The sequence below is a fragment of the Medicago sativa genome, chromosome 8 (genome assembly GCF_051527215.1).
Source record: "Medicago sativa cultivar Bolivia chromosome 8, Bolivia_mono, whole genome shotgun sequence".
Classification (NCBI taxonomy): Eukaryota; Viridiplantae; Streptophyta; class Magnoliopsida; order Fabales; family Fabaceae; genus Medicago; species Medicago sativa.
In genome coordinates, this window is record NC_140756.1 from 93,639,193 (window position 1) to 93,647,503 (window position 8,311).

An 8,311-nucleotide genomic window follows, 5' to 3' on the forward strand; every position below is an offset into this window, starting at 1 on the left:
TACATCTTCTTGCTGCCAGAAGGTAGAGAAACATAAAAAGATGGTCTTTAAAAAAATAAAAAGATGGTCCAAGATTTGGAATTATTATATAAACACTTTTATTTTGAATTATTCTTTAATTAATAAATGACATTAATGTCCATTTTACGGACATTCAAACTCAGTAGTATCTAGATAATATAATTTCAAACTCTTAACATCGAAGAAACTCATATAATGATAGGATAGGACTATAGTGCAAATAAATAGCCTTGTCCATCCTTATAGAATCCAATTTAGCAAAAAACTGGTTCAAAATATGATTCAATTTTTATGAAAGATTGCAAAATCATGCTAATGGCATCTCCAATGCTATGTTCTACTTAAGAACACCTAACAATAGTTTTTAGGCTAAACTGCACTTTTCGTCCCCTAAGTTTCATAATGTTGTGATTTTGGTCCCTTATTAAAAAATGACAATTTTGGCCCCTTCCGTCCCAAAATTGCTGAGAAGACGCCATGTGTCCTAAAAAAGGGGCCATAATCGAAACTTTATGTAAAGATAAGGGGTCAAAAAGCATATTTCCCTTATGTTAGGGGGGGTCAAAAGAGCATATTTCCCTAAACATTGTGTCACTTTTGCCATTTTTTTAATAGAGGGCCAAAATTGTAACATTTTGAAACTTACGGAGCAAAAAGTGCAGTTTAGCCTAGTTTTTATGCATTGGAGTTATGTGAATTGGCTGCCACCTTGGAGATGCTTTGCCACCATGGAACCGTTTTAAGAATTGTTTTTCTAACAAAAAGTGAACTTGCACGGTGTACGTTGTGGGAATGGAAGAGATGTTGGAGGTCATGGTGTGTGCCTCTCCCACTTTTTTTTGGCTGCAAGTACACTCCATGTACGCTAGTTCGTTTAATTGTTTTTATTTCTACATGATTTGTCTTGTGGAAGACGCCATTTTATTTTGTTTGTGAAAAAATTGTTTTTTTTACTAATGAGGCACATTATTTCATCATAATTGATATGACCTAATCAAAAGAACATCGTCCGATGCGGTGAGTTTGTTGCGAGCTGAATGATGGGACGATGAGGTGTACATGCAAGCACTCTGACGCTCTGAGCAAGAAATGAGGGTTAAGGGTGGATTGAATCTTACCTTGGAGGACATTGCAAGTCCTCTTTTATAGGCGAGGAAGTGGAGATCCTCAAAGTATAGACTGAAGAGCCGTTGGAATGCGATCACAAATGACTAAATTTGTAACCATCGACCATTGGTAGTTTCTCTTTATGGAGGGCAGGAGATTTCTTTATATATTCTAGCAATCTTAAGATTATATTCATTGTAGTTCCGAGTCTCAAACATAGGATGCTTGTAGTATTCAGGTCCAAAGACGTGTATTTGACCTTTCCTTGTATTGGGCCTATGTTAGGTGAAACTATGGTGCGTCGAGGGTACGTTGTAGGTCCTTTTATGGTGTTGAATGTGTGTCCCTAATTTTGAAACTTCTTAAAAAAAATTGTTGAGGGTATATTGGTACTTTCACACCCTTTGAGTGAGATGATATTTTGATGGTTCAATTGTGGCTATTCTTCTTCATCTTGCCCTCTTTCTTCTTCTTGGCTCTTGATTCATGGTTTCCTTACCTTATTTGAGTTCTACCATGGTTGCCTTGCTCTATTTTATCTTTTTATAAAAACTTCTTTATATTAAAAATAATAATTTCACTATAGGGATTGGAACAAGGTGGGGATATCTGAACTCGATGGAGATTGGGTTCAATTTCTCATCCGTGTTGAAAATCGGGTAAGATAACATGTAAGTGTATGAGATTTGAGGACGGAGACGAGGAAGGTGAAGTCGGTCTCTGTCCCATTGCCATTCCTACTAAAAGAAAAATATTTTGGTGACATTAGTGTATTTTGATGAGAGGAAATAATTGCACATGTTACCAACATTCAATGTCATTCAAATGCAACAACCCTCTACTAACACATATATTATTGCACATGTTAAAACAACGAAATATGACAAAAAAATTCCTTAAAAAACAATTTTTTTTATTAGAAACAACAATTTTTTTTTAGAGAAAACAACAATTATTTATTAAAAATTATATTGAATATAAAATACACGATACATGCTATTTTGATTTTGTTAACACTATAAAATTTACAACAACAACAACCAAGCCTTATCCTACTAAGTGGATCGACTACATGGATCAAATGACGCCATAGTGTTATATCAAAAACCATATTTAGATCCAACTCATTGATTTATAAAATATAACAATCCTTATTGTCATCCTTATTTATTAATTTTGTTACGTCAGCAGCAATTTAACCTAATTTTTTCCCGCTCATTTGCTTTATTAGGTTTGCAATTATTTAACCTAACAAATTTCATCTAAAAAAAATGCATCGCACCAATTTTATTCCAATCCTCTTGCCTTTTTTTTTTGAAGAAAATATTTTCTACACTCATCCTTATTTATTAATCTAACTTATTTCTAATACTAATAATAATGTTAAGAAAAATTGCCAACCCTAATTCTACTACTCTTTGGCGCCAAAGATGCTTTGTTGTTATTGGTCCACATGATTTTGTAACTCATCTATTTACTAAATATTTCCATTTACATATATTAATTCTTATATTTATTATGTAACTCACCATTTGAGCTTTGTAACTTTCCACTATCTATTCTTACATCTTTCAACTACATCTGGCTGTTTTTTTTGTACGATTTATTCATCTACAAGTAGTGCTAACTCATTCATTTAAAAAAATAAAAAAAATAAATAAACGGTCGGTTACATTCCTATTCATATGTAAATAACAATTAATTATTGTTTGTACCAAAAAAAAAAACAATTAATTATTGTAACTCCTTTTATTTTTATACCATCACTATAGGATGTGTCCCTTTACATTCCTCCACATAAAACCTAAAAAAATGTTAGGCTTTAAATCATCTTAATTCCCTTATTTCCCTTTCACGTATATAACCAACACTAATCTCTCATATTCCTTTTTTACTCATTATATGTTGCATTTGATCATTTTCCGCCTGATCTTTTGGCTTTACCACCAGGTTTGTGTTGATGTCAAGTAAGCTATTTTCTACGTTTTTTTAACCATGTTATTCAAGTGTTCTAATCTTATTGTATAATCTTTACTTTCACAGGCTGGGAGTAGTTAAAAACAAAGGTATGCATACCTTTGTGGATGATTTCTCTAATATGCTAATTGATGAGAAGGTATTGGTTGTTCCTCTTAAATTGACCATATGGTTAGGTTATGTAATTATCTATACTTATCCTCTTTCATTTGTATTGCTCAGCTTATTCTCTTATATGAATATGATGTTGTTTAAGAAATTAAGAAATTTCTTAGTTGTTTCAAGTGTTTATTTCTAATATTTTCTCTATGATTCTAAGAACTCCAACTCAATACACATGAAGGCCACAAAGGAAATAAATAGGAAATCAAAGTAGAATGCATTTAGATTTGTACCAAAATAATCTCATGGTCAAGTAATGTAATTTCCTACTTCTTATGAATTGAATTGAGCGATGACAACTTATGTTAGTCTTAACATGATTCGTTGCAAGTGGATTTATCATGTAACATAATTTTCTACTTATTCTGAAGTTAATTGAGTGATGACAACTTATATTAGTCTAACATAAATCGTTACATGCGGATTTCTTTATTTATATATATTGCGCCTTCTACAAGAGGAATCACATTTTGCATTTTTTTAAAAATTGGCAAAGATGTATTTAAAGAACTCTGATCCAAGCACAAGATGTTCCCAAATAATAGTGATGACAACTTATATTAATCTAACATAAATTTTTGCATGTGGATTTCTCTCTCTCTCTCTCTCTCTCTCTCTCTCTCTCTCTCTCTCTCTCTCTCTCTCTATATATATATATATATATATATTGACTACTCACAAGTTGTTTTTTAATCATCAAATATATTTTAAAAGAACTCAAATCCAAACACAAGATGTACCCGATTAAGAGATAAAGATATACAAAAATATACTCTAGCAGGAAAAATAAAAAAACCCATATAATCAAAATAAGAAAGCTACTAAGTAACAAAAATAGGGAGATGGTGTGACAACAAAAAAAAACAGCGGAATAAAATGACTGAGAATATATTGACTTTTTTTACATTCCTAATTTTAATTATATGACATAGGTAATTGAACAATTGTAGTTTTTTTTTTTTTGGGAATTTTCAGGTGTGAATCACATATTCTATTATAAAAAAGAAAGATGTCAAACCACATTTGATTATAAGTTAAGTTTTTGAATAACAAAGCCAGTCATAAGCATAGTTCATATGATCCGAGAGAAAGACAAAGAAAAATTGACAAAGTTGCCTCACGGTGGAGTGGCTGTCCGAGAATACATTAGTCATGCTATTATTGGCCATTGAACAATGCATTCATTATATGCAACTTCTTGCAAGCTTCATTTTTTCTCTATTGATGTTATGGTGTAACAAATTTGTGAAACTAATGTTTTAATTTGTCACAAGTGAATCTAAACTTATTTCACAAGACCGGACCTAATATTTTTTTCTTCAAGGGAGACTGGTCCTAATATATGTGACTATCTTTTATGTTTGGTCATGTATGTATTAGTAAAATATTTCTGAAACAACTATTATCGCAAAACTCAAACTAATTTTTTTTCTTGCAAGCTTCATTTTTTCTCTATTGATGTTAATAGGTAACTCCATAAAGTCCATCACATTTATTTTCATATATTATTTTTCAATGTAAATGAACCGTGCGGTGGCACGGGTAAACGGTCTAGTAGATTATTATATGTTAAACTTCTTTAACTTTGGATCCTTCACACTATTTTCATACACCCCCCAAATTACAAACCTAATTATATTAGAAACCTGTTACCTTAACCAAACGCATTGCATCATTATCGAAGTTTGAAAAGATAACAGCCATGAGAATCCAATTCCTTCTTCTTCTCCTATTTATTCTAATGGCCTCTGTGGCTACATGGCTAGTTATTCTAAGGGCTGCGGCTGCGGCTGCGCGGGAGCAGTTGGAGCGATCTATGGCATCGGAGATAGTAGGTGGTTTCAGCCCCATCAATGACGTCAACAATCCTCGCGTTACCGAAATCGCCAATTTCGCAGTGATCGAGTACAACAAGCGAAGCGGAGCAAAGCTGAAGTTCGAGAAAGTCATTAAGGGTGAATCTCAGTTGGTTGCAGGGACTAATTTCCGTCTCACCCTTTCCGCCAGCGAAGGTTCCGTTTCTAAGAATTATGAAGCTGTTGCATGGGATCAGCCATGGACGCACTTAAGGAACCTCACGTCCTTTGAACATGTTCATGCTTGAATTATCAAATGTTAGTTGATTAATCTGTGATGATCTTATTTCATCATCATTCACCTTTATGTCTGATTATTTTATACCTATGAAACTTGATTTTGATGGTATGCTATTTTGATTACATTTTGAACTTATTTTCATGGAAAACTACAAAGTTGATTATAATTATTAAGTATGATTGTGCTTAATTTGTGCATATATTTTTATTTTTGAGTATTCAAGTATCTTGTTGGAATTTATGTTTACTTTGTATATTGATTTTCAGTCTTCACAATAGCGGTCACCCCTTATTCGCTATACCAATACCATTAAAACATTTTTGGGGGTCGACGCTACCCGCTTCGTACTATATGAGAATAACAACATATCATAAAACTTCCAAAATTTCCCAAGTTTAAACGATTTGAGTATGCTATGAAACTTATCCTCAATTTAGACTTTAGCCACACATGAAATTCCTACCCCCTTCCCAAAGGCGTGTTTTGTGGGAATCAAACGTTGGTCCTTACACTCACAAACTCAACGTGTGTTGATAATTGAACTACACTATTTTTATGTGAAGTAATTCTCACCCACAAATATTTTACTCAATGAGTCAATAGTGTCTTACTAATAATCCTTTCCTAATAGAGTAGTTTTGAAATCATTATCTACAAGTCTGTTTCAATTTTCACCAAGATATCATACAAGAAATTACCTTGTCAGCCTTGAAAATAAGTATAGACCATATTATTTAACATTGGTATGTTTGATATCAGCATCATCTCATGAACAATGTACAATCCATGTTGGGATGATGCATTTTCTACCTCATGTTATGTTATGTACCTTCATGCCTAGCAAAACTCACTCATCGACAACGCAACACAGTTTGATAGATATAAGCAAAATAAACAATTAAATTTAGAGAGTAAGAAAATAAGAACTCACATATAGCTAGGTATAGGTGATTTCTTGCTGCAAAAGTAACTACCAGTCTTTCCCGTGTGAAGATTTCTTGTAACCAAGGGATTGCATTTTTAAGTCTGAATAAAATCAGCAAATAATGTTTAAGTCTCAATTCCAAACAAGACATGATTTTTTTTTTAATATTAATTTTTCAGTATGGTTGTACCATGATTGTTTATAACTGAAACCTTGTGAAATTAATCATACTCCTCAATTAGCACTCTAGGAAGGAAGGAACTGAAATTAATCATACTCCTCAATTACCACTCTAGGAAGGAAGGAACTGAAAATGAAGTTCCATAAGGAGTATCTGGATTTGATTTTGGTCCTTTGTGAGTTGCTAATATTGTTTGCTTATCACCTCTTTCTGCTTTATAGATATTTCATCAATCGACCTCACACTACAGTCATGGAATTCTGGATTTGAAAAACAATAACAGAATTATGCAGGAAAGTAATAATCATTATCCTTCCTATGATTTAATTGGAAACATATCTTTTAATTTCTTTAAGATTAATTTAAACTATGTAGTGAATGATCAGGCTCATGAAGAGATGCAACACTAACTTAGACAACAAACAACTGACACTAACTTGACTCTTGGTTGTTTGAGCAATAACATTGCGACTTGTCTTATTACTTGATGTTTTAAATTGGAAATAAGTTTGTGACTCCACACATGATACAGAGCATCTCTGACAAGATATTTAAGATTGTAGCTCCTATAAGTTTCTTGTGCCTTCCAAATTCATATCTTTTAGTTTAGAATTAGATGTCTTGGTACATCTTCAATGAATAATCTGTTTGTGGTCTTGAAGATGAGTTAATTATCTTTTATACATGTTGGAACAAGTTACTAACACAAGTAAAGAGAATGATAAGAAAATCAAAACTTTAGTGATTGATTGACTAGCTGAACTATTTGAATAATAATAAATAGAGTAAAATGCAAAACCATTTGCCATGAACTGATGTAAAAAGCAAGAAAATGAGAACATAGATGCATTGACTAATTTCATCAATATCATTTAAGCTCTTCTGTTCCATTCGAGTACATATATGCATAATAATAAAAAAAATTACGCAAATGTCTTAATATAATAGACATGAAAGAGTGGCTCACTGCAATAGAAAATTTAATTATCTCTTTTGAATATTTGAAAGTCTTTCATCCATTTGTGTTCTTTTTGACCCTTATGTGAGAAATGTGTTGTTTGAAACTTCTGATCATTCTCTATGTAATTAAGTTATCATGAAACAAACCATTAAACAATTACTATCATGTCTAAATATTTTCAATATACTAATTCATTGACATATATATGTAAGAAAAAAAAAACACTTCTGGTTAAAAAAAGAAAAACAAGATATTTGGTTAAATAAAAAAAAAATATGCATTCTCAATAAAGGAAAAAAATCGGAAAAAGAAGCAAAAGAAAAGAAACAGACAAAACATGAAGCTAAAAAGAAGCAAAAGAAAAGAAAACTTATTATCCATATTCCATACCAACAAAAGAGTGACCGTTGTGAATTTGAAAAGAAAAAAAAAACCAAAGATAAATAGTTTGAGAAAAGGAGAAAGGATTTTGAACGGATTTAAAAAAAAAACTATTAAGAAGTGAAGAATATTTTGTTATTTGCAATTGTAAAGGTGGTGTGAAATTTTGCACAAAAATTTGTGCATAAAATGATTTATTGGTATCTCTACATATAAAAAATTAAACAGGCCCCTATCATTTTGAAGAAATACATTTGATTGGCTGACAATTGAAACGATGATGCTAAATTCTTTAAAACACATTTTTTATTGGCTAATATTGAAACTATGATGAATGTAAATTTAAAACATGATTTTGATTGGCTGATTGTGAAACTATGATGCATGCTTAATTTTGACCTCACCAAAATTAAATATTCATGAGAATCGGATTCTTTCTTCTTCTCCTATTTATTTTAATGATGAACCATATAACTAACATTATAACAACTATGTATAA

At 31.6% G+C, this 8,311-nt stretch overlaps 1 pseudogene; it reads left to right on the top strand.

Annotated features, from left to right (window-relative positions):
* Positions 1-4,904: 4,904 nt before the first annotated feature.
* Positions 4,905-5,553, top strand: LOC146903515 (cysteine proteinase inhibitor 5 pseudogene; annotated as a pseudogene).
* The last annotated feature ends 2,758 nt before the right edge of the window (positions 5,554-8,311 follow it).